Source organism: Ursus americanus, chromosome 10, assembly GCF_024610735.1.
Source record: "Ursus americanus isolate L20-20 chromosome 10, mUrsAme1.1.p, whole genome shotgun sequence".
Taxonomy (NCBI): Eukaryota; Metazoa; Chordata; class Mammalia; order Carnivora; family Ursidae; genus Ursus; species Ursus americanus.
In genome coordinates, this window is record NC_142136.1 from 6,056,268 (window position 1) to 6,082,232 (window position 25,965).

Below are 25,965 nucleotides of genomic sequence, written 5' to 3' on the forward strand. Positions count from 1 at the left end.
AATTGCTTAAGACTTTTTGCTGCTTATAAAGAGCCCAGAGTCCGGTTAGGAGGAAAGGTAATAAAAATTACTGAAAATATTGTAACAAGTGGAATTCGAGAGATGTATTCTTGTGACCATGGCAGCCCTGTGCCTGGGTGTGGAAGGTTCCAGGACTGTCTGAAAGAGTGAGTTTGGCACATAAGTCAGCTAAGGCCATATACCTAGAGTGGGGTTCGCCAACTGTGGCCTGGGGGCCCAGTCTGGCCCACTGCCTATTTTTGTGTGGCCTGGGAGCTAAAAATGGTTTTTATATATATTCAGGTGGTGGGGAAAAACAGATAAATAATATCATATGGCACATGTATATTATATGAAATTGAAATTTTAGTGTCTGTCAATAAAGTTTTATTGGAACGCAGCCATGCTCATTCATGTATGGCTAATGGCAGAAGAGTTCCAGCTATGGTTATATCTCAAAAGCTGAAAATATTCATTATTTGCCCCATTACAGAAGAAAATGCTGACCCCCGATTTAGAGGAAACAGCATGTGCAAAGCCCTATCCGCAAGGTGTTCAGCTTGGCTGGAGTGTGGGGGGTGCGTGAGAGAGACAGAGAGAGAAGTGTGTGTATGTGCGTGTATGAACGTGTGTGCACGTGTGTGTGAGTGTGTGTATGTGTGTGGTGGTAGAGGGGTGTCAATGTGTGGAAGGGGGAGGGGTATGCCAGGGGGCGAGATCGGAAGGCCAGGCGGCGCACCATCTTGGACAGGTTTGGCGTATCCCGCCAAAGCTCCAGCCTCTTGTGCGGGCAGAGGGGAGCCAATGCAGGGATTTAAGCAAGAGAGTGATGGGCTCAGACCTACCCAATAGCGAGCTAGCCTCTTGGTAGTTTGTGTCTGTGGAGGGGGGCCTGGTAGGTAGAGATCAGGAGACTGCAGCAGGCTTGATAATTGATCCTGTCCTTGTCATTGAAATATCCCATTTTTAATGTCTCCCCCAAAGCGCACTCCAGCTATAGCACTTACTTTGTCCCTCTATCCTTTCAAGAAATCCTTTAGAAGCGATTATCTTTTGCTATGGTGATGGCTTGACTCTTGTTAGGAGGACATATATAGAGTCTTTTCAAGTTTTCTTGGGGAAAATGCTGCATTCAAGTTACAATACAATGGTGATTCACTATCTTTTTGTTTTTGTTTTTTGTTTTTTTTTTTTTCTAGAGAAATTTGCCAAGAGTATCCCAGGCCAATTATCCTGGAAAAATTTCTCTGCATCTTCCCCTCAAGGATTCCTTAGACTTCAAAGAAGACTGCTTGCAGATAGCTGGCAGGAGGAATAGGCCCCAGATGGAGATGTTATCAACGTCCACGTGTGCCCACCTCTGGAAATGTTCACATTTTTAAATCATGGAGTTAGCACACTGTGGTCACCTTTGGGGGCCCTGTTTGAGGTGTATAGTTTAACTATTAATTTTATACTTCAAAGAGAGTGCAATTCATGAATGCAGCTGCAGGGGATTTAAAATATTACCCCCACCATTGTAGTCTCCCCATTTTGTCTTTAAAATGGAAAAAATCAAATGGAAACCTGTGGGTGCGAATGGTTAGGGCGGTAGTGTTTCTGAAACAGAAGACCATCCCTGCCACGTTTCTTCAAAGAACAGCTTTCCTCTTGCTTTTCGATGATATTTGTAAGGTTCGACTTCGCTGTCGTTCAAGGAAGTGTTCATGTTGGTGAGGGGATGACGCTTTATAAATGTCAGTGTCTTCGAGGAATAGAAAATATGGAATAAGTTATATTATAGATTCCCTTTAACATATGAGTTTCCCTGGGTGGGAGGAAATGAAAGTTCAAGTTTTAAAATATTCTTTGTGTTATTTTTGCTAATAATTTTTCTCTTCATTTATCTCTTACTTGCTTCAAAAATGATAGTTATTAATGCCAGAGCATCAACTTACGAAAATGTTAAAAACCATCTTTAAGAAAACGTCATATATACTATACGGAACGCATAGTCATGTATACTCTACTTACACATTCTAGAAGTGATATAAGTGGCGACAGTCTCTTGTGTTTGTTAGGATCGAATGATGAATGATAATTACTGTTCAGGTTGATGCATTGATATTTCCCAGAACATGTCTCCGAGGGGTTCAAAAACCTTATATCCTTTGTTATCATCATCCGTTAAATATTGTGCTTCTCACGTGTGCCTTGGTGTTGCTGGTTGTCTAGTTTTTTTGTTTGTTTTGTTTTTGAAGATTTATTTAGTTATTTTAGGAGCGGCGGTGGAGAGGGGCAGAGGGAGAGGGACACAGAGAATCTCAAGCAGACTCCCCGCTCAGTGCAGAGCCTGACCCCGGGCTCGATCTCATGACCCTGAGATCATGACCCGAGCAGACAGAAACCAAGAGTTAGCTGCTTAACCGACCAAGCCACCCAGGCGCCCCAGTTGTATAGCTTTATACATAATGTTAGTTACTTCCTACCTGGGTATGAAGGAGTAATGTGGTCACCTGCCCTTGAATAGTAACAAAAGAGTTGGAAGACACATGGGAAATAATGGTAAAAAAATTTTTGACAGGTACAATGGCATTTTAACACTGTTTAAAGTTTATATTTATAATAATTATTACTTAGGAATAAATCTGAAATGATGAACTCTAAAAGGTTAGTATTAGTAAATTTAACAGTTAAGACTGGGTTGTACATTGCAGAAAGTCTAATTCAAATTGGCGTAAGCCAAAAGGAGATCAATCCACTGTCTCGGTTAACCCGACATGACAGTGTTAGCTGGATGTAGGGGCGCAAAAGATATAATCAGGTTTCAGCCTTTTCTCCATCCTGCTGTCACTTCTGTGGTCACAAGGCGGCGGCCAGCAGAATGCGCGTCATCTCATGTACCTCCTGTCTCTTGCTGAGGGGAAGAGCAGGAGTCTGTCTCCTCCGGACATCAATCACAGCTCTCATTGCCTGTCATCGCCTCTGGCAAGCGGAAGCCGACATATTGGTGGCTGAGGCTTGGCCACATCATCCTGGATAACCTTGAAGCAAGTGGACGAGAGGCAGTGGAGAGGGTGGACACCTAGAGGAACATCTGGTGCCGTTATTGGAAGATTTTGTTGGGTGTTCACTACAGTATGTCCTTGGAAAGGAGATCTTGGTTGGGGCACCTGGTGACTCAGTCGGTTGAGCAACCGACTCTTGATTTTGGCTACGTCGTGATCTCAGGGTTGTGGGATTGAGCCCCACGTCAGACCCTATGCTCAGTGGGGAGTCTGCTTGAGATTCTCTCCCTCTGTCCCTTTCCCCACTCTCTCTCCTTCTTTCTCTCTCTCTCTGCCTCAAAAAAAAAAAAAAAAAGGAAAGGAAAGGAAAGGAGATCTTTGTCAAGCTCTGGTTAAGCTCGCCTCCAGGGTAGAAAACCTGAGGCTGATGAGATCTGGAAATTTTCCTGAGAGGAGGTTAGTTCTTGGTGTTTGCCTCTTCTGTTGTAAAGAGGGACTCAAGGTTTGTCCCCCACTTTCTGCTTACGGAGTGAAGCTCAGGGAAACACTGTGGAGTGGTGTCGACGACCTGAGGAATACAGGAGGTGAGAGGTTGTGGCTACTATGCTGGAGGTAAGTGAGAAGCTGGGCCCACACCAGTGGGGTCATTCCCATGCATAGAAGGACTCCCACTTGGTTTTTAGATTCTCTTGTCACCATCTTGAAATTCCCAACTTTTGAACAAGAGGCCCTGCATTTTCCTTTCACACTGGATCATGTAAATTATGTAGCCGGTCCTGTGAAGGGCTACAGCTACGCTGGGACCAGAAGTAAGCCGTGGGGAAGGAACCAGCTTGAGGATCACTGTTACAGGGACCCCATCAGGGAGCATTTACTGCCAATGGCAAAAGCTGTATCACTGATGCGGAAGCTGAGGGCTATCTTAGGTAACAGCCAGAGAATGAATTTTTACCCTGTTATGGGAACTGTAAGGAGAGATCTTCATTCGGGACGGTGTTTCCAAAGAACTCACAGATACATTCAAGACAAAAAGAGTTAGCTTTGAAGACCCCAAAGTCCAGAGGACACCAGTGACTGATCAGAACCTTTTCTGTCCTACCTCTCCTTCCTCCCCAGGCTCACTCCAGCCCAGAAAGAACCAGAAGGCAGCCTCGTGGGGACAAGGGTAGGAAGAGAACAGGAGAAGGTGTTGAAATGGAGAACCCAACCCCTTTTCCACTACCGGCCCCCACAAACAGGCCCAAGGTATGGGGGAGGAAAGAAATCAGGGAGACAAACTAACTCCAAAGGAAGTTTGGAATTTTGACAGGTACACTGGTTTTGGCATTTAATTGACTGAAATTAGACTATTTTTATTACTCAAATGACCGCAGGACTTTCCTTATCTGAAAATGATCATGAACATCAGGCAACCCGCTTGAGATGCCGCCCGAGGGTTGGCACGCTGTCCGCAGAGAAAGGTTTTGAATGGGCAGGATGAAAAAGTGAGCCTCGTTTTCTTGTGTCCCATGGAATCCTGCCCTTTCCAACCAACCACGGCGGCTGCGGATGAGTTCCTGTAAATCACCGTCGTCATTTCACACAGAAGGTAGATTTCTTGATCCTGGTTTTTGAAACAATAAAACACAATGTGAAAAAGCATTAAATATAAAATTTTATTGACACCATAAAATAAATTGTTAATATTAGAAACATGTTTTATGAAGATGTGGCCCCCAAAAAAGTCCATTTATGGTGATCCGTGGGATTTGGTAATAAAGCAAAACCCACCTTTCATGGGACTTAAACTAGAGCAATGCCTGTGTTTGGCGAGGATTGACTCTCCGTCGTGGTAGTTTATCCTATTGGGGTAATACTCTGTTGTTAAACAGAGGAAATTAGATGTACTAACCACAGAGTCACTCAAAGTAAGGTAAGGTCGAGAAAGAAACTAATCATAAGGAACTTCACAGCTGAAGCCCACCTTCCTCCATGGACTCAACAGGACATCTAAGGGAAGTGGGGAGGAAGACATCCTGTTGTGTCAGGGATTGGAAGGTAGCCTTAACTATACATTTCCTTGTTTTCATTAGCTTGGGTTACAAACTTGAGCATTTTTTGAATGCCCCTTTGGAAAGTGAACTTCCTCTGTTTTTCTTACAAGTTCCAGGGTGAGTAGGAGAACTTCTATAATCGGTGATCACTCATTCTTTTTCTATTTTATGTAAGTTCACAATGAAACACAAACTTCTCCATTATCATAATTACCTATCTTGTCCTGGGGAACAATGCTTTCTTTGTGTAACAAAACATTCTTCTAAGGATTGGGTGAAACTGGTTTTGCAGGTTTTCCTCTAGAGCAGAAACCATCCCGAACTAGCTCTGGGCGATGGACTCTCTGGTATTTATTTTCACATAGGAGCAGGTAAATATTAAGTATGTGACCGGCAAACGTTTCCCCCTTTTTTTCTGAACACTTGAAGGTAGCGCGAAATTGGTGTTTGTGAATAAAACACAAGGACCTCAGGCGTTCTGTGATCAGTTAAGACAGAGAGGCGCAGTGCTGGGACTCTGAGCCCGGACCCCCGCCCAGACTGCAGCCCAGGTCCCAGCACCCCTGCCTGACCTGCTTCATGGCGACCTGACCTTGAGGTCTACCTGTGGCCAAGGGGACTTGAAGTTTTGGCTCTATTTTTCTCAAAAAACAAAAACAAAACAAGCAAAAAAACCCACCAAATGACTCCAAAATTAGTGTGTGAATATTACTGAACTCACTTGTTGACTAAACACTGAAATTACATGGTTTATTTTTTTAATGACCCAAGTGAGTACGCAGTTTCATCCCGTCTGCCTTCCCTGACGTCAGGGAAATTGAGAAAGACAGGCCTGCAGTGCTATACTAGCCCACCTTTAAAATTACAGTCTTGACTGTTAAAACGAGAAACAAAGGACAGCTAGGTCGAAGTTTAAGATAAATTCCCCAGCTCCTTTTAACGTGAAAGTAACGTTTGATCAACGTTATTACTCTCATTCCTGAAGCTTCTTCCAAGGCAACAGTCACTCCGGGCTGTCAGTTTTCTGTAGCAACAGGCTTAGAAAAAAATTTAGTTTCTATGCCAAGAATAAAATTCTAGCTCCCAAATATTTGCATAAGTAAACATTTTCAAATTCATATTCCACATACATGCTGAACTTCATGGTGTTTATAAATGTTTTTGTGATTAGCCTTCAAGTTTTTGTTGGACAGATGTGTAAAACCCACTGTTGGAAGTGGGGTGTGGGGAAGTAAGGATAAGAATTTTGTCCATTATTAGCACTTAAAGTTATGCTTGGCTCTTAACACCAAATTATGAAAAATCAAAGATCTGAGACAAAAGAATTTGTAATTTTAATTTTACCTGTCCTCAGGTTCATACCCCATATCTGTCAGGATCACCTAATTTGGCAGCAGGGGAAGTAACTGGCTAAGACAAAAGACGAAAGATTCACCACCATCCTGGTGGGTTAGCATGATTCCTTTTTCTCTCCAGGTTAGCCAACCTTAACTAGACTTGCTGATGCGATGTCCTGAGACATCACAGTGAATGCATACGGGTGAAGTAAAACAGCAGCATGTAAATACATCTAATTATACCCAACCCATCCTAAAAAAAAAAAAAAAAAAAAAAAAATCCAAGTTCTAAATATTGGGGGAACATAAGAGCTTTCTAACAGCGCGTGATTTGCCTGTTGCAAAATAGAGGCTTATGCCTTAATTTCATGTTGCTTTAGTGCATATGAATTTCACTGCACAGATACCTTATAGAAGACTTACTTGAATAATTTCTTGAAGAGGAGTCGTGAGTATCAGTCATCTCAAAGACTGAATTGTTTTCCAAGGTCCCAAAGAGAACAGAGAGTGTACATTCCCCATTCCTTTCTCCCATGTTATTTTTGGGTTCCTCTGTACTTAAGACCCCTTGACTTAGTGACCTAAGATACAGCCGAGCTTCAGGCTTCTACCTGACCCATGGGGTTCTTCAGACAAATTGTGCTGGTATGAGGGAGGGATCAAGCAGGTTGGAACTCACGTCACTAACTCTTTCATTGCACATTCCTCAAAAAATTTCCCCTTGACAGAAAAAAAATGTTATTTCTGTCTCTGTCGTTCTTCAGCGTGTTTTGTGAGACATGGTTTATTTAGTCTTTCATCAAGGATTTATTGAGCATTTACTCCGTGCCAGGTATTTCGCTAGAGCTAGAAACCCAAAGAAAGATAATACATGTCCCCTGGAAGAGTGTATAGTACACTCTATGTGCTAATATGCCTCATATTTATTCACATTTATGTATACTTTTAGGTATGAAATGGTCTCATATCTTTGTAAAGAGGACTTTGATGTTCCGATTTGCTTTTACACCTGCTATTTTTGGATATTGTCAGGTAAGCCGCCCATGCTGATGTCGGAGATTTTGGTGGTGCTAATGGTACAAGGTTGGTTCCAAAATCAGGCTTCAGTGTGAATGATAAAGACATAGCTGCTATCGATTGGCGAGTAACAAGGTATATGGAGAAAAAAGGGACAGAAGAAGTGAGGGGTACAGAAACCCTGAACAATCAAAGTGGTGTCTAAAAGGGATGCGATTGTGTTTTAAGGCAACTGAGCGCATTATCGGTCGTCAGCAGAGAAAATAAATTGGCACCCTCATTTTTTAATATATCTCCTAAAAATCAATCAGCACTTATCGACACCTGTCAACCCTTTCACATTTTCTTATACGAGGAGTAAGTTCAGCTTCAAGCTTGGTGGGCATCTATTGATTTCACGTCTTGGAAAATGAAAGTTTAGATTGGTGTGTTGGGGGATCAGCATTGAGAGGCATAAGACATGGTTGGTTCTATACTCAAAAGAAAGCCCTGCACCTTAGGGCAGGAGTATGGATCTCCTTCAGGACGGGAGGCTGCCATTATTTGGCACATTTCCACGTAAGGTGCTCTTGATATTCCAACTACTTTAACTGGAATCTATTAGAATCTGTGATGTTTAGGAGTGGCTTTAGAGGAGATGACAACTGTCTCAGGAATGTAATACAGGGCCCCCCACCCCCAATTCGGCTCTTTTGAGGACTGATCACAGTAGTATCCCCCATTTTTATTGAGATCTTACAATGGCTGCATATTAAAAGTAGAGGCTTTACAAGCAGTATTTGAGCCTTTAAACAGGCACGCATGGGTAGTACCATTATTCTTTTCCCAATTCTGAATCTGAGTTTCAGAGAGGTCAGTGGTTTGTCTAAGACTCCACAATTTCAAAATGTCAGAATTGCTGGTAAAATCCAGGTGTGCCTCTAAAACCCGGGTTTTCACCATCATTCCACACTACCAACGATGACATGGACTTTATGCCATCAACTACACGGCTAGGCATTTTTGGGCAGAGTTCTCCATTTCCGATACTTTCTCATGTTCCAAATAAACCTCAGTAGTCACAGCAAAGCATCGAAAGGCTGTGGATGGGCTCAGCTGCACTGGTAGCAGAAGGACGTGGGGTGTCTTGATTCATGCGGTGATCATTATTCATGGTTGCCCTTAAGAGATTCTGCGGGGTGACTCATATCTAGGAAATGTGGCAGCAAATCAAGGGTAGACCAGTTTGTTTATCACGGAACTGTTGGTCCAGAAGGGCAGCTGCTAGAGCAAAGGTGGGAGTTCTGAGCAAAGGCTTTTAGCTGTTTATTTGCCGCTCTGATACCTTTGTCAAATGCTCTGTCCTGAGCGGGTGACTTCTTGATAACTCGTGAACTGCTGTAAAATGCTTTTGAGCCAGAGATCAAAAGTTGCAGGGTCAGAACTGGTAATACTGCTGGTACATTTGAAGTTATAAACACTTTTATTTTTGACAACTGTTGTTCTTCCCTGATATTGTACAGACTTAATTTTATCACAGTTTGCCTTTGCATGACGTTTACTATGGATTGATATATTAGTTATTCAGTTTTTACTGTCACATAAAAATTCCCATTTACTCAACAGAGGGACTGTATATAAATCAGAAATGAATAAAATAATGGCTTTAGTGGATGTAATTTATTAGTAGTATGACTTTAATTAACTTGTTCGTAATAATGGATATGTGAAGTACCCGTGATTCTGCCTGACAGATTAGTCAGTGTCTGTTCACCTTGAGCATTTTCAGTGTATTAGGCAACAATGCCAACTCAGTGAACCCTCACATTTCTATATTCATGGAAAAATAAAGCTATAGGCAAAATAATTGCCAATTAAGTTTACTCGTGATGTACAAGAGAATATTGTAACCTACTAATGGCTTGTAGCCTGACTTTTTCCTCCAAGTTCTCTGGAGGTATATTTTAAATACAATCAGATTCACCCATTTTAGATACACGTATACAGTTTGAGAGATTCTGGCAATCGATACAATCGTACATTTTATGTACAAATGCATAAAACACTTCCAATATCCTAGAACGTTCCTCATTCTCCCAGCCACAGGGAACTACGGATATGCATTGTGGTGCTTCCCATCACTGCTGTTTTCATTTTTCTGTAACTTCATATAAATGGAATTGTATGATACATAGCCCGGATTCATCAGGATTCTCCAGAGAAACTGGAGATCACACACATATATATGTAATATACTTAATATTTAGGTAATACATATATATCATGTATATATATGGAGAGAGAAGAGAAGAGAGAGAAATATTTATGTTATTTTAAGGAATGGAGTCATTTGGTTATGGGGATTGGCAAGTCTGAAGTTTGTGATGCGGGCCAGCAGGCTGGAAGTTCTGACAAAGACTGAAGAGGTGATACCTCTAAGTCCAAAGGCAGTCTGGAGGCAGAGTTCTTTCCTTTTTTGAAGGAGTTCAGTCTTTTCCCTAAAGGTCTTCAACTGATTGGATGAGGCCCACTCTTATGGAGGGTAATCTGCTTTATTCAAAGTCTACTGATTTAAATGTTAATCACATCTAAAAAATGCTGTTCACAGCACCATACAGATGGTGTTTGACGAAACAACTGGGTACCAGAGCCTAACCAAATGGATTAGTAAAAGTAATCATCACCCAGCTTTTTGTGTTTGCTTTCAAGCATAATGTTTATGAGCTCAATCCTGCTATTGCACGTACTAACACTTTATTCTTTCTATTGTTCAGTTGTAGTCCACAGAATGAACATACCACACTCATCTACCCACTTGCCAGTTGACGAACATTTGTGTGTCCAGTTTTTGTCTAATACGAGAAATACGGCTGTAAACTATGACAATTCAATGGCTTTTAATATAACTTTTTGAGACGCATTAAAATGTAATCCATTTTGCTTTATATATTGCTGTATAGAAATGGCCGATGTTTATGCTGTCCTTCAGCATTTAGAATACGTTTGCTTTTAATTTCTACCATGTAATTATCTAATAAGAAACATGTAAAATAGTGCTGCTTGTACATGATTTTACATAAGCTATCTCATTTAATATTTAGAGCAATTATGTGATCTAAATATTTTATCTCCATTTTGCAGATGAACAAATGGAAACTTAGGGATATATAGGGAATTGCCTAAGATGACGATAGTAGGAAGTTACGGAGCTGGAATTCAGAGCAGGACGTTCTGACTCCAAGCCCAGTTAACCTTGTTCACAGGTAATAGCCAAGGATGGGCCCAGAAAGGGATAGAATTGCAGTAAGGCATTGGAAAGAGGTGTGGTTAAAACTCAATCAACTGGAAGAATTACTGTTCCTGACTTAGAAAGAACACAAAGGCTTCACTAATCATATCAAATTTTAGGATTGGAAAAATCCAGTGAGTGTTCTCCTGACAAGGAATGGGAAGGGCTGCTTCCCCATATAACGACGGCACAATTTGTCTCTTCACTCAGGATCACTCTGTGCTTTCTTGAACTGATATAAATAATTCATGAGGTGATCACTGGTGTATAGTGGTAATTCAGGTAAGGTACTTAACGTTTTCACTTAGCCCTGGGATTGCTCTCAGATGATCTGCCTCAAGGTTCCTCGCCCTTGACATTAGTGCAGCCTGCTGTCCTTCACCAGAGATGCTTTCTTCCTGATACTGGAGGAGTTCTTAGTATTACCATGATCATTGCAGCAGGTAAAGACTTGGGGCCAACGTCTTCTCAGGTCCCAAGATAATTCAGTCTTAGCATGATTCCATTTCATGACTTGGAAATTCAGATTACTCATTCATTCCAAAATACATATGGAGCGTCTGTGAAGGAGCAATGCTATTGGTAGAAGCATCTATTGCTTCTTTAGCTATCACTTTGTAAGTTAATTTTTGATGTGTTTAATATTTTGTAGACTTGCAAGATATATACGATACAGTATACATAATACGTGCTCCCTTTCACAGGGGTTCTGTGCACTGTTTTCTAGGCTTCGGTCTTCTCTAAGGTGGGTGTGGATCTCTCTCTCACTCTTCTACAAATCATGAAAAATGAAGTTCACTGAAATTAAATACTTCAAGATTTTTTATTTATTTATGTGGCAGAGAGAGAGAGTACAAGCAGGGGGAGCAGCAGAGGGAGAGGGAGAGGCAGACTCCCCACTGAGGAAGGATCCCCATGTGGGGCTCGATCCCGGGACCCTGGGATTATGACCTGAGCCGAAGGCAGATGCTTAACCGACTGAGCCACCCAGGCACCCCTGAGATTAAATACTTTGCTCCAAATGACATGCTTGTCAGCGGTGGAGTCACAATTAGAACTTAATCCTGTCTGACTCCTAAGGGAGTCCTTCAAACCAGGGGTCAGCCAATTTCTTCTGTAAAGACCCAGGAAGTAAATATTTTAGGCTTTGCAGGCTTGAGACAAAGTTGAGGAGGGATATAGGTACTCGTGAAGTATACGGTCTGTCAAGACTACTCAGCTCTGTGGTTGTGGCATGAAAGGACTCACATATAATACATAAGCTAATGGTGCAGCTGTGTTCTAATAAAACTTTATTTATAGCAATAGGTGGATTTGACCTGTACACAATAGTTTGCCAAAAATCTGTTCTAAACTGTGCTCTGCTGTTGCCTTTTTTTGGGGGGAGAAAAGATCTTTTTTGAAGTTAGTTCTAGGTTATTGGGTACGTGAGGGTTTATTTAGAATGTTTGATTAAATGGCATTGAATATAATTTCATTTTAGTGCCTCCTGTTTACAGAAGTGCAAGAAGATGGGAAAACAGTCATCTTAGACAATGCTAGTAGACTTAAGACCTCAGAATGTCGAGTTACCTGAACGGAAGCAGAGTTAAAACACACACAAAGCTATATCATGTGATAACCTATAATTGCCTAAAAAAAGAAATATTTCAGCCCCTGTCTGTATCAGTCTCTGGCTTATGTTTTATTCTGTGAATTTATACCACATTGTGGCAATGGTATCAGTTTCGTATGGCCACTGTGTGTGACCAACTACTACAGACGTGGTGGCTTTGAAGTTATAACTTTCCTCTCCGAAGGTTCTGGAGGCCAGAGGTCTTGGGGAGCTAAAATCAAGGCATCTATAGGCTACGTTCTTTCTGGAGGCTCAAAAGGACAAACCAATTCCTTACTGTTTGCTTCACAGGCTGCCCATCTCCCTGGGATCATAGCCCCCCCCCCCTTCTCTTTAGTCCGGCCTCTACTATTGTCACATCCCCTCTGACTGTGAGCATCCTCCTCTCTCTTATAAAAAACCCTTGTGATGACATTGGTCCCACCTGGATCATCGAGGCTCCTCTCTGCCTCTCAGGATCCTTCATGTAATTACATCTGCAAAGACCCTGTTGCCATGGAAGGTCATATATTCGCAGGCTCTGGGGATTAGGGCATCTTTGGGGGAGCAGCGTCTGCCTACCACGTCAGTGACGCCGAGCAGTGGGGGTGGGGAAACCACTTTAATAAGAGCGTGTTTGTAGGGGGTCACGAGCACCCTCCAGATTCTGAGCCTGCTTAGTAAGAAGTCCTGTCAGCTGAGGTCTGTAATTTTTCCCAAGACAAAATCGTGTGCCTTTCTGTGGCCTCTCGGCCGTGCCCCCGCTGAGCAGGTGTGAAGGTGCCACACTGACTTCATCTGAGTTCGCTAGTTTATCAGTATGCTGGCGTTCTCCTTGTCTCTTTTAGCCAAGCAATTTGTACCATTCAAAATGCGGCTATTGTTAAGGAAATGATTTAAAGATGATTCACATGTTGATGGTATTTAGCACCTACTGAAAGGATTTGTTAAATTTTCTCCTTTGCTGGGTTGCATGGAAATATGTGAAGGCTCCCTTTTAAAGAATTTATACAAAAACGCCCTATTATTATGGCTGTAAAACCAAGCTTCACTGGCATTATTTATTCCCCCTGGTAATTGTTGAGTAACACTGCATTGTTGGTGCATAGATAGGTCTTTCAGAATTTTGTGATGATTTTCTCACCCTGAAAAGCCACCGTTGGCCAATGCTAGCCTGGTCTACACCAGGGGATGTTAAAGCCAACAGAATGATATTCTTTGCACAAGGTCATTTAGTTGAAGGGAAAGCAGAGTGATGAGCCAAACCCTGATTCCAAAGGCTTCCCAGGAGAAATTCTGGTGACTCTGGTATATAACCACCTTTACTAGTGTGCTCTCTCTGCAAAGATGGCGTAAGCATCTCACTACCATGCGGAGAGAACCAAAGAGGACAGTAATGATCTCAGTATTCTATATTATGTAGAAATTGCTTCTGTGAATCACGCTGGCTGGACTGAGATTAGTGGGGAGGTTGGAGCTCATTCTCGCGGTTGGATCCGAGAGCCAGGTTGCTTTCCCAAATAGGTTACAATACTATCTTGTGGCTCTGTCTTTGGCTGCAGAAAGTGTGAATAATGGAATTCTATTTTCAAAAGCATCAGGCTCCAGATATTTCCATGTGTGGTTAATTGCTGGCAGTAATACCTAGGCCGATGAGTCATTTTCTAACTTTAAAATTCCTTCACAGAAGGATATGCCCCAACTTAAGCACCAGGAAGTAGGATTTAAGTTAGATTTAAGAGCTGGCTGATGGAAAGGGTTATTAAATACTGAAACCAGTTATTGAAGGAGATGGTGAAGTCTTCTCTGGAGGTCTTTAATAATGGTTTAGGTGTTGTCTTGCCCGAAGGCAGAGGATATTTTTAATGTGTTGAATTTGCATATTAGGGATTTCAGGAGATCTTCGAGAAAGCCCTTAAGGTACTCATTGGGGCAAAATGAATATGTATGGGCCGAGTGAAGCACTGGAGCTCTTTGTGCCTTCTCTTTGAACAGCTGGTCATAATTTAGGCAAGAGCTACCCCACAGCTCTCTTGTTTAGAGGAGCTATAAGAAAAAGCAGGTCCACTGTAGAACTTTTGAAGAGCAAGACCTTCAGAAGAGGTGCCTGGTATTACATCAAAAGTTGAGAAACAAAGAAATTCAGAAATTCCTCCAAGTTTGGGCCCTCTCTTAAGTCTTGGTTCTGGGGCCTGTTTTGACCCAGTGTTAGACTGGGGAATTTCAGGGTGATGAAGATAGAAGCTTGATTAATTGTGCAGAGATCTGAGCTTCCTGGCTTGGAGGAAAGCTCTGGTTACTGAAGAACCCACTCCTGTTTTTCCACCCCTGTTGGAAGAGAGGCACATGGCTATGTAGAAAAGTCAGGCCAGCGGCAAGGAACGTGTTGTTACTGACCTTATTCATATTGATCTAGTAAGTACCATCCCAGCAGAAGGGGACCATCCTCCCAAAGGAAAGGGTAGCGACCCGTGATTGTCTCTCAGATACAGAACAGGTGCTCAGAGTTGGAACTGGGAGTTTCTTCCCTTTATTTGGCAGTGCCTCCTCCTCGCTGGGCCCGCCTATGTTTGTTTTGGCAGAATAGGCAGCTGTTCATCTTCAAGAACTTTCCCCATCAATGGAGACCATTGGACTTGTGTGTTTCTCATCCTTGATTAGAGCCTACTCTTGAAGCCAGGTGCTCTTTCACGTTCTTGTTAGCGACTTGAATTAAACCAAAGAAGCCCGTGCTTTGTGGGTTGCACCAAGCTGGGAGCAGTCAATACCGTGGATAGCTGAGCGGAAGGCTAGAGAGAGATGCAAATAGGCGAAAACAGATCAGAAACAGAAAGATGACGTTTAACAGCATTAAACATAAAGTCTTGTAACTCAACTTTGGACAATTGGTTACATACTATAAGGCTGTCATCACGATTCAACCTGTGAAGGCAATGCTATGGGCATCAGATAAAGGAGAAGGGCCTTATCTGGTGACAAAGGTCTTGCATCGAAAGAAACTGACGAGTTGCACAGCGGTTGGCAATTAGTAGGTGACAAACATTTATGCAAAGATTAAGTATTATATTTACACTACAGGTTTCTTAAGAATTCTTTACTGTTCTTTTTTCCTCTCCAATAATATCTGTTCACATTTCCTGAGATTTTCTCTGACCTGATTTTCTTCCCTGAAACTGTTGTGCTTTTGTGTATTTTCCATCTTTGTACGCACACTATTCTTACTCGGAGTTAGTTTCCTTGATTTCCCTGGTCAGTAAATAACATCACAGCCCCGCTCAACCTCCAGGGGAAACTGTATTCCCTAAAGAAAATTATCTTGATGTAATTCTATTTTATTCTGATCCATGATTGTCTTCATTACACACACTTTATGTTCCCTCTACGAGTAGTGACACTAGTAATTGCGTTTAGTTCCTGGATTCTACCGTAATCGTTTACACTTGTCGACATGTAGCTTTACAGTACCTTTATACTATATGCTTGATTTTGTGAGGGATACAATGCAGAATATTTATATTTTGAGGAATATAAGGAATATATCATTAATATTCATTATAGCCCTCAGATTTTATTCATACATTATTAATAAATTGAGTTCTGTGGAGTTTTTACAATATTGGGGGGGGAAGAAGGACTCCAAATAAAATCTTATGTTTAACACAATATTGTGAAATTTGATAATGTGACCTTATTTAAGTGATAGTCATCTTTGGTAAATAACAAAACTTGCCACAAATGTGGTAATTATAAACGCATGTGCTCGTTTGTGCAAATAATACAGTGTAATCATTGTAACTCTTTGCAGACTGTTACTGGTGTGCTTATAAATAAAGCATGTTATGCAAGAGCTCCAGGCTCCAGGCTTAGAATCTATATCACTCAGTCAACAAAATTTGGACATAAATAAATTTTGGCAACATGGAGGGATTATTTTCTCAGTTTCTAGGTTATGGCTAGGAGTCTACAGAGGATATGTGAAGTTAACTTCTTTTTTAAGATAAGTCGCTTGAAATATAAGGAAGGAAATCATTACTTTATACACATATGCTTATATAAAAAGCAAAGAATGGAGAAAAATGAGACATGGTTTAGGAACAAAGACCAGAGGAGTCTCTGGACGCATGGGGGCAGACCTCCAAGTCTAGTTTAATCTATGACTTAAGTACTCCAGCCTGGACTGAATCTGGGAGGCGAGGTGTGTGCCAAAACCTTGAAGACTTACTGGCAGCCTCTCGGGAGACGGACGAATGGGACAGCATTGCCCACACAGAAAACAATCAGCAATGGGCTCAACAGCCACAGCAGGTGTTCTGAGGTACGCGAGCACGGAGAGCTCATTGAAACCCAGAGATGGGACCACACGCCCCAAACTAGAGCCCTCGAGGGGGCTCGAGAGGGAAGGTGGTGAGGGATGTGGCAGTTGAATTCTGAAGAGCTGTAGGAGTGGAGTGGGGTTAGGTAAGAGAGATAGGTGCTCCCGGCAGCGGAACAGCCTGCCACGTAACCCAGCGTGGACAAAAGCCCAAGTGTTCATGGGCCGGCAAGGTAGACGTGGATTGTGTGACTGGCAGAATAATGGCCACAGGAAAGCCCTGGGACTATGTCAGAAGACGTGGCGGGGGTGGGGAGAATAAGGTTGCAGGTGCAATTAACGTTGCTAATGACTCCCCGGAGTTATGCCGGTGGGTCCAATGTAATCACACGCGTCCTTAAAGGTGGACGTGCGCGGCCGAAGTGGCAGAGCGGTGAGGTACGAGAAGGGCTCCTTTTGCTGTTGGCTTGGGAGCTGGAGGAAGCAGCCAGGAGCCATGCATTGCGGGGAGCCTCTACGAGCTGGAAAAGGTAAGGGAGTAGATTTTCTCCTGGATCCTCCAGATGGGAATGTGACCCAGCGAACACCTTGACTTTGGCTCAGTAAGTCTTGTCTTGTGTGGGACTTCTGACCTCCAGGAGAGTAAGGTAATAACTTGGGGTTGTTGTTTGAAGTCACTCAGTTTGGACCGCGGTGGCTTGTTACAGCGTAACTAGCAACTGAGCACCCGTGAAGACCGTATTCAGGGTGCAGAGCAAGGAGCCGGGGGGCACGAAAGGCAACCTAGGCTCCTGGCCTGCTCTGCGGTTTTGTCTCTATCCTGAATGTAGTAAAGGAAGCCAGGAAGGCCTCAGGCAGTGGGCTGATGAGACTGGGTGCGTGTTCTAGAAACAGTACTTGGGCAGCAGGAAGGACTAGAGGTTGTGCAATCACTAGGAGCCTCTCTGAGTGGTGGGCACCGCAACAGATAGGATGGGGGGGGTTCTTGGGTGTGGAGGGGGTGACAGCACTGAAAATGACCCTGTGGCATTTGACAACATGCTGGGAGGACGGTGGGAACCTCCCTGAGAAGCCAGCAGCAGAGAGGAGCTCTGCAGTCCGTTGGCAGGAAGCGGACCTGTTGCCTCTGATGTCCTCCCAACCCCAAGAAGGAGGAGAAAGAGCCGTGTGTTGTGAGCATGGGTGGGAGGCTGCCGAGTGAGAATTGTAAGAGAAAACAAAGTTGATCTCCTCTTTGGGTAGGAGTTAGGATTTCTGCTCGTAGTGAACCTAGAAAAACAGGTGGCTATGAAGACCCACGGGAGACTTGGGCTTCCGGACACTTGCTTCTTATGCCTGAAACCAGTTCCCTCCTGTCCTCAGGCCGACAGTTATTAGCTTCCTTCAAATCCCCACCGGGAAGGCCTCTGTATCCCCAAGTCTTCCCTGAAAACTTAGGTACCTGTTGCGGACGCTTGTTAGTCTTGTCTGCCTCACACTACGTTCTCCTTTTCCTGCTACCTGGCAAGCTCTTTTCCTCTCCACCCCTGTCCCCCCAGGCCGGGTGGGGAGGTGTACCACGCTTGTGAGTGCAGGCCTGGGACCTCGGCTGCCAGGGGGAGCATTTCTTCAGGAACTCCTCTGGATGCTGAGAGCAGGAGCCCCTGTCCCTGGAGGGAGGCTCTGGGGATCAGGTCTGCCTGGACCTGCTGGGGTTCTGCTGGCTGTGAGGGGTTAGCCTGCCTGACATGCAAGGATGAAGCAGGGGGAGAGTTCTGACAGGACCTGGGTGTTGAAACCCTTGGGTACTAGTCTATTCTGTGCTATTTGCTTGATTCAGTTTGGGTTTGGCTTCTGTCCCTTGTAAGCAAGTCCCTTTCCACTAGCCTTCACCTGCAGGTTCCCAAGATGCCTTCACGGCACTGGCTTGACCATGAACTGCCCAACTGCTGTTTCTAGTAGTTTCATAGGACTGCCCTCAAGTACCAAGAATTGGGTGTTTTAAAACAGAAACTTCTTCTCAGTTCTGGAGTGTAGACGTCCCAAATCAAAATGTTGGCGACATCTTGCCGTCCCTGAAGGCTTGACAGGGAGAACCTGTCCCGTGCTGTTCTCTTAGTTGCTGGTGTTGCCTGCAGGCCTTGCTTCTCCTTGGCTTATTGGACTATCACTCTGACCTCTGCCTCCGTCTTCATATGGTGTTTTCTTTCCCTCTGTTTTTATATCTTCCCTCTATGTCTGTGTCTGAATGTTGGTTTTCACATGCCCTTCTCCCATGTCTGTGTCCAATATATGCTGATGTAATTAGCTTATAAGGACACCAATTGTTGGATCACTCTCCCACCGTAACTTGCATCTTAACTAACAAAGGCCAACAGTATCCAGCACTCTCAGAATTTCACACCAAGCCTGCACCTGTAAAGCCTCCAGAGCATTAAACACCAGAGGCATGCTAAATGCTGTGATTTGGGTTAAAACCCTGTCTACAGCCTGAACAGCCTGGAAGATGAGAAATTCGAGGTGAGTCCTTTAAGACCCTGCCCTGGGAGGTGATAGAATGATAATGCTGTTGGGGAAAAGTAAATAGTTGAAGCAAGATATCTTAATGTTTGAGTGTAAAGTAAGATTAGAGGAGAAGTTTCAAGATCTATGCAAAGAGACAGGAAAATAGATGGCCAGCTGGCCAGCAGGTCTTCTAAGTTTGGACCGGATTCTTGGGGAGCCCTGGTTGAGAACCTGCCACACTGATGTGGTTCTGATGGTTTGGGTGCTTGGCCTTTCTTTAGTGGTCCTATTCTGAAGCTCTGTTATGGGCCTATAGTCAGAGAACCTTTTTCATGAGTTTCTCCTTCTGTGACACAAGTAGGAATATAGACACCGTTTCACCCCCCATTTTTTTGGTCTATATAATTAACATTTAAAAGACTTTAATTTTTTTTTTTTCCTATGACCTTTGAGTAACGTTGAAACAACATTCCTCATGGGAATGTTGTCTACTGAATGAGTTTGGAGCCCTGTCAGATGACCCCAACAACCTTCTAGTGCAATAGCTGGCATGTTGGTCCATCAGTTCTGAATTTGGATACCCTTCATAGCTTTTATAGAATTCTATAATCTCAAAGGAACCTTGGTTGTCTGGGCAAAAATCTTGACCTCATGCCCAAATCCTCCCAGGCTTTTCCTGAGAAGTGATTGAATGATTCTGGTGATGGGAACTGCATGTCTTCTGATAACTGCTCCTTTGTTTTCAGATGCTCTAATTCCTAGAAAGTTCTTCTATTGAACTAAAGTCAACCTCTGTAATTTTTCACAAGGTGGTTTGACTTCTGGAGCAACCGAGAACTGAATCCTTCTCCGATCTGACAAGTCTAAGTATGTGAAGACAGCCATCCTGTACCTCTCAATCTCTTCCCTAGCCTAAGCAGCCTCAGTTTTTCAATGTCACCAGTTTTTTCAACGGTTCTTCAAATGTCAAATTTCCTTTCACTATCTTGGCTGTATTTCTCTTAAAGCACCATATGTTGTTCTGTCTTAAAGTATGGGCACCAGCACTAGAACAAAGCCCTCCAGGTATTGTTTGATGGGCAAAATGTAGAGCAGAACATCCTCTCCATTTTCTGTAATCAAAGAAAATTGCTGGCAATTACACTCCTAGGATACTCTTTTTCCTATAAGCTCCTCTCCCACCTCCGCTTAGCCTTCTCTATTCTTACCTCAATCTTGTCACGATCGATTTCTTTGTTCAATAGAGATCTGAGCACATTCAGTTAAGTATTCTGATGCATGTTGGGCTTACAGAATGGGAGAAACCCATCTCTGCTATAAAGGAGGGTAAAGTCTAGTTGAGGCAAAATACAAAGAAACAATACTGAAGGGACCGATGGATCAGAAGGAGCATTGACCGCATTGGAGGAAGGAAAGACCTGTAGTAGAACTAGAAAGTATTAACTGGATGGATTTTTTTTATCCAATGAGTATTAAATATAGCCCAGGCCAGTTGCTCTTGGCACTGAAGATACAGTAGTGAATGAAAGACTGTGTGCCTTCTCTCTTGGAGCTTGCAGTCCGATAACAGAAGATGGAAGAACCCCAGAAGATCTTCAATAGCCTTCATCTAGAACAGGGGTCCGGAATAAGGGCATATTGGCCAAATCTGGCCAAGCACCATATGTAAAGTGTCACTGGAACAGAGCTACACTCAACTATTTATGGTCTCTGGCTGCTTCTGTGCTACATTAAGAGTTGAAAAATCATATGTAAGGCCCATATGGGTGAAAATACTTGCCCTGGCCCTTTAAGGAAAGTTTTACTAAAATCTGATAGAGAATCCAGTAAGGGAGTGGTGAGCCCTGGGGAGGGGTGGCATCTTTTGAGAGGTTGGTCAGAGGAAGCCATGCCGATGAAGCCACATTTGAGCACAGACCTGAAGAATTGCTAGAGAGAGACCCATAAATGTCTGGGGGGAAGAATATTCTAGGCAGAAAGAAAAGCAAATCTAATGGCCCTGAGGAGGAATTAAGTTTGGTGTATCCCAGAGTACCTGTAGCTGCTTGGGGTGGGTGGGGGGAATCCTAGATGGGCCAGTGAGGCCTTGATGAGAGCTTAGCCCTGACTCGGGGGACATGGGAGCCACAGGTAGGTCGTGAGGAGAGCAGCAATAGTCTTCAGCTGCTCCTACAAGAGGCTGTTGGAGCTGGGGCAGGAGGGGAGGACAGAGGAGAGAACATGGCAACCACGGGGCTGGGCTAGGGTGCTGATTCTACAGACAGTGACAGGGGCCAGATCTTGGACATCACCCAAACGTAGGTAGGGGCAATGGGATTTTCTGGTGACCTGGGTGGGGAGGATAAAGGAGGGAAGAGTCAGCAATGGTTTCATTTTAAAAACTTGATTAAAAAATAACTTCAAACTTAGAAAACGTTGTAAGACTAGTTCAAGGAACACCAGCTATACCTTTACCTAGACTCACCTGTTAAAATTTTACCCTGTTTGCTTCATTTGTCCCTCGTCTCCCTTTGATATGCACATATATGTATATATAGCTTCATGCCTATTTGTAATGCATGTGAATATATGTGTGCATTTTCCTTGAATCATCATTTAATAAATTCGTTCTATGGCCCTTTGCTCTAATGGCCACCTTGCTCCTAAATATATCAGTATATTTCTTAATGAGGATGCCTTCAAGTAAAGAATAAATAACTCCTATGTATTTAGGTATGTTTATATATGTTGTCTGAGCAACTCCTAGGACGTACTTACCACTCACGTGATAGGAGGGATACATTAAAGAGCAGCAGGAGCTACTTCTGGTGGCTAAAGAAATCGGGAGTTCAGTTTGATGTAGAAAGTTGAGTTGTCCAGTTGCCCGTTCAACATTCTTCAGGGTTTAATAGACAAGAGTCCAGGGCTCCTGGCATCCAGCTATCTGGGAGATGAGAGAGAACAAGTAAGAGGAGGCTAAGACAGACTGCCCTAAAAATGAGTGTAGAAATAATCCAGCAGCTGGAGGAAGTTGTGGGGATACTGGAGTTCTTTATTTTAGCATGGAATCCTCTGTGTCTCTCTACTGATGAGAAACAACCTCAGAGTGACGAGGGGATGATGCAGGAGGGAGGAAGAAATTCCTGCAGTGACCCCCTTGAGTAGGTAAGAAGGGATGGGCTCTAATACCTGTGTGGGAGCCTCAGCCTTCTGTAGCAGTAGGAAGTTCAGCCATTACTATAAGTAGGAAGGGAAAAATGGGATATAGAAGTTGGGCCATAAACTTGGTTGAGAGTGAGTGGAAGTCCTTTTCTGTCTGCTCATGTTTTTCTCCTAGAAATCAAAGACCCACTGTGAGAAGGAAGAAGATGAAAGTTTGCATGTTTGAGGAGAGAGGTCAGTCTTGTAGGAGGTAGCAAAAGAGATGAGCCAACAAAACCTAGGGCGTTACAGGTAGCACCAAGGGCCCACATGAGCTTAGTAGATGTCAAGGAAGACCAAGACCAGTCACCTTGTTTGTGTTCTGTCCACCTGCCTTCAGCTAACCTGGCAAAGAATGTCCACTCAGATTGAACCAGGACCAGGGTTTTGCCAACAAATGTGAACGAGGAGGGCAGGACATTCAGGGTCCATTCAAGCAGAGCCTGTGATGAAGGAGCTGGAATGAAAGCTGAGGAAGGGGGGAAGTATGGAAATAATGGGGGTAAGCCAGAATGAAACGGTGGGAGATCAGGGGATTACAGGTCCTGGTAGGGGAGAGGGGTGGTGGTGATGGGATTTTCGTGATGACCATTTGGGCTGGAAAAGGAGGAGGTGGGGTTTAGAGGCCAGACTCCTGCAACTGAGCTTGCATTTGGAGCAGAGCATTCAGGTTCGTGTTCTGAATGCTGTAGTATGGTGGCTGGTATCCTAGAGGTAGAAAGCATTATGGGAACTCATGGGGCAGAACACTGTCCAGGTGTGATGTGGAAGGGAGGAAGATCAGAGAAGGCATCTCAAGGAGCCCACATCTGAACAGAGTCTTGACATGGAGTATGCATTTGACCTTGAGGTTTTCATGGATCTGTTACTACCCTGAATTAGAGTTCAGATGAAAAAAAAACCATTCCACCAAACATTTTACTTTCACTAACCAGTTCTTTTTCAGGTTTCCTTCTGCTCCTTTCTTCAGTTTGCTCTGTGTCCTGGCTTCCAGGTTGTCACGCTTTACAAAGTCTCCACCACATTAGTGTTTGTGTTTACACTTACTATGGAGGAATTGCTCAGTCTAAGGGATCTTTCAATCTTTAAGAATCCTTAGTAGAATAAAACAGCACATTATACAAGGTACATTTTAGGGCCATGTTTTCACAAATGCTAAAAATAAAGAAATGTAGACTTTTATTTTTTTAAAGATTTTATTTATTTAACACAGATAGAGACAGCCAGTAAGAGAGGGAACACATGCAGGGGGAGTGGGAGAGGAAGAAGCAGGCTCATAGCGGAGGAGCCTGATGCAGGGCTTGATCCCATAACGCTGGGATCACGCCCTGAGCCGAAGGCAGACGCTTAACCGCTGTGCCACCCAGGCGCCCCGAAATGTAGACTTTAAAAGAAGATGTGCCTCAAACTTGATGATCAAAGACCTTTGACACCAGGCTTACGTGGTCAAAGCCTTAGAAGCAATACTGTGGTATCTAAATAGTACTCAGCTAATCTCAGATCTTCATATTCTGTCCCACCAGTCCAGGTAGAACTCTATTTCCTAAAAATCCCCCTTGAGCAACTGGGAGAAGGGGGGAGTAAGGTAGGTTTAGTTTACTTGGTTAACCCAAATCAGAGAACCTAAAAGAATGTTGTCATTGATCATAGAGCATAAGACCAGGGTAAGATTCAACAAATACACACTTATGACCAATTACTTTTAGGTTTTAAGTTAATTTGGTTCTTTGCTTGAAGCCAAACTTCGTCCTAAACTAATGGATAGATTCTTCACTTGTGAAACTTTTAATTACTTAGTAGTTCTCTCAGAAGAGAATCAAGCTCCTGTTTTTTGCTTCATCGTAATCCTTGGATAAAGGCAAGCAGGATCCTTTTGAGAGATGAAGCTTTTGAAGGAAAATGCATATGTAATTGGTTGTGTGGTTTGGATGAGAAGGAAAGGGATTTAAAATTGGTGGGCCTCATTTAAGGTTTAAAATGTAAGTTTTAATCAAGCACAGATCTTAAAAAGCATAAGGGTCACTGCCAATGATTGGTTGTAATATAGCTCAGAGAATGTATTGCAAACATCACCTTATCTCTGGAGTTCCTTACTTTAGTCAGATCTAATTTAATACAGGGGAACATATCCATTGAAACATGATACATTCAGCTAAGGTGTTCTTTTCTTTGCATAAAAACAGAATGAACACATGGAAATATCCTGGTTCTAATTGCTTGTTTTCCCACTAAAATAACCTATTTTTATAAAGTAATGTCATTCGAGTTGTGTTCTTTAGAGCAGAAATGGAGTTGTTCTTTGTAAGTCAACTAGGCTACCATCCTTCCTTTCACAAACTTACAATATTGTACATAAAGGATGACATATTCTTGGTTACCTTGAAGTGTCATTTCAAGATTTGTTCTTACGTAACTGATTCATAAGGCCTAGGACTTCATCTATTCCGTGTGAATCATTCAGTAGCCCTCCATTAAGCACAGCAAGTTTCACATCATGTGCTTGCTACTGGGGATGACCAGGGGAGCCCTTCACCTCAGTGAAACCCACAGTCTAGAGGACTGGTTCTCAACTGGGGACAGTGGTTCCCTGGGAGTATATAGCAATGTCTGTGGATGTTTTTGATTGTCCCAACAGTGACAGACCTCTAGTGAGTTAGAGGTCAGGGACGCTGTGAAACCTCTTACATTGCACAAGACAGCCTCCCCAACAGAGGATTATCCCTAGACCAAAAGTGCCTGTAGTGCATGATTGAGAAACCTGGATTTGGAAGGAGCCTGTAACAGCTACAACAAAATAAAACTAAATGTTAAACCAGAGGTATTGTGTATGTGCTCTCACAGCTCTGAGGAGGGAGCATCTGATCTTGACAATGGTGGGAGAAGGTGGGTTGTATGGAAGACTTCCTAATCTGTGTCTTCTTAGTGGAGGCTTGAATGTGGAGTAGGAATTTGCTTGAAGATGAAGTTAGGTGTGTTTTCTAGTGGAGGAAACTTCCTGTAGAAGATGCTAGAAGCTAAGAGGTAGTCTAGGATGACTGGGGAATGGTATAGTTAGTAGTTCATATAGCTGATCCATGTGAAAGTGACCTGAACCAAAGCTTTGAGTGCAGGCGAGGGGTCCTGATGATGGTGAAGGTGTTGGATTGTCTAAATTGGTCGAGGACCATTGAGGAGTAAGCAGGGCTGTGACCTGCTTACATGGAGTCTTAGGGCCTCTTGACAGCTGTGTAGAACTTAGCGTGGTACTGATTATCAGAGCCAGTTAATTTTCTAGAGTAAATGAGAGAGATGAGGTGGGTGAAGAATCTTTGAAGATCTTTAGAAGGCAGAAATAAGAGACATTTGTCACAAACTCACTGTAAAGAGCAAGGAGGGAGGGGGTCAGAAATGTCCCTGAAGCTTTTGGCTTAAGATGTTGAGTGGATACTGGTGTTCTTACATGAAGTAAGAACTCCACGCTGGGAAAGATGATAAACTCCAGTTGGGACTTAGTGCTGCTACCAGTGGGTCATCTGGTCAGGATAAAAGGTATGGGAAAGGAAACCACAGTTTTCCTGGAGTGTTCAGTTTCTCTGTAGAAGGAGAGGGATTTAGTGACAGGAAACTTAGGAACAAGAAGACTCAAGACACAAGTCAGCCCTAGGTGGGTCCATGAAGGAAACAATAAACTGCCAGAAGCAGAGGGAAATTAGAGTATTGTCAATGGTATAGACTGAGTGTTTGTTCCTATGAAATCCATGTGTTGAACTTAAT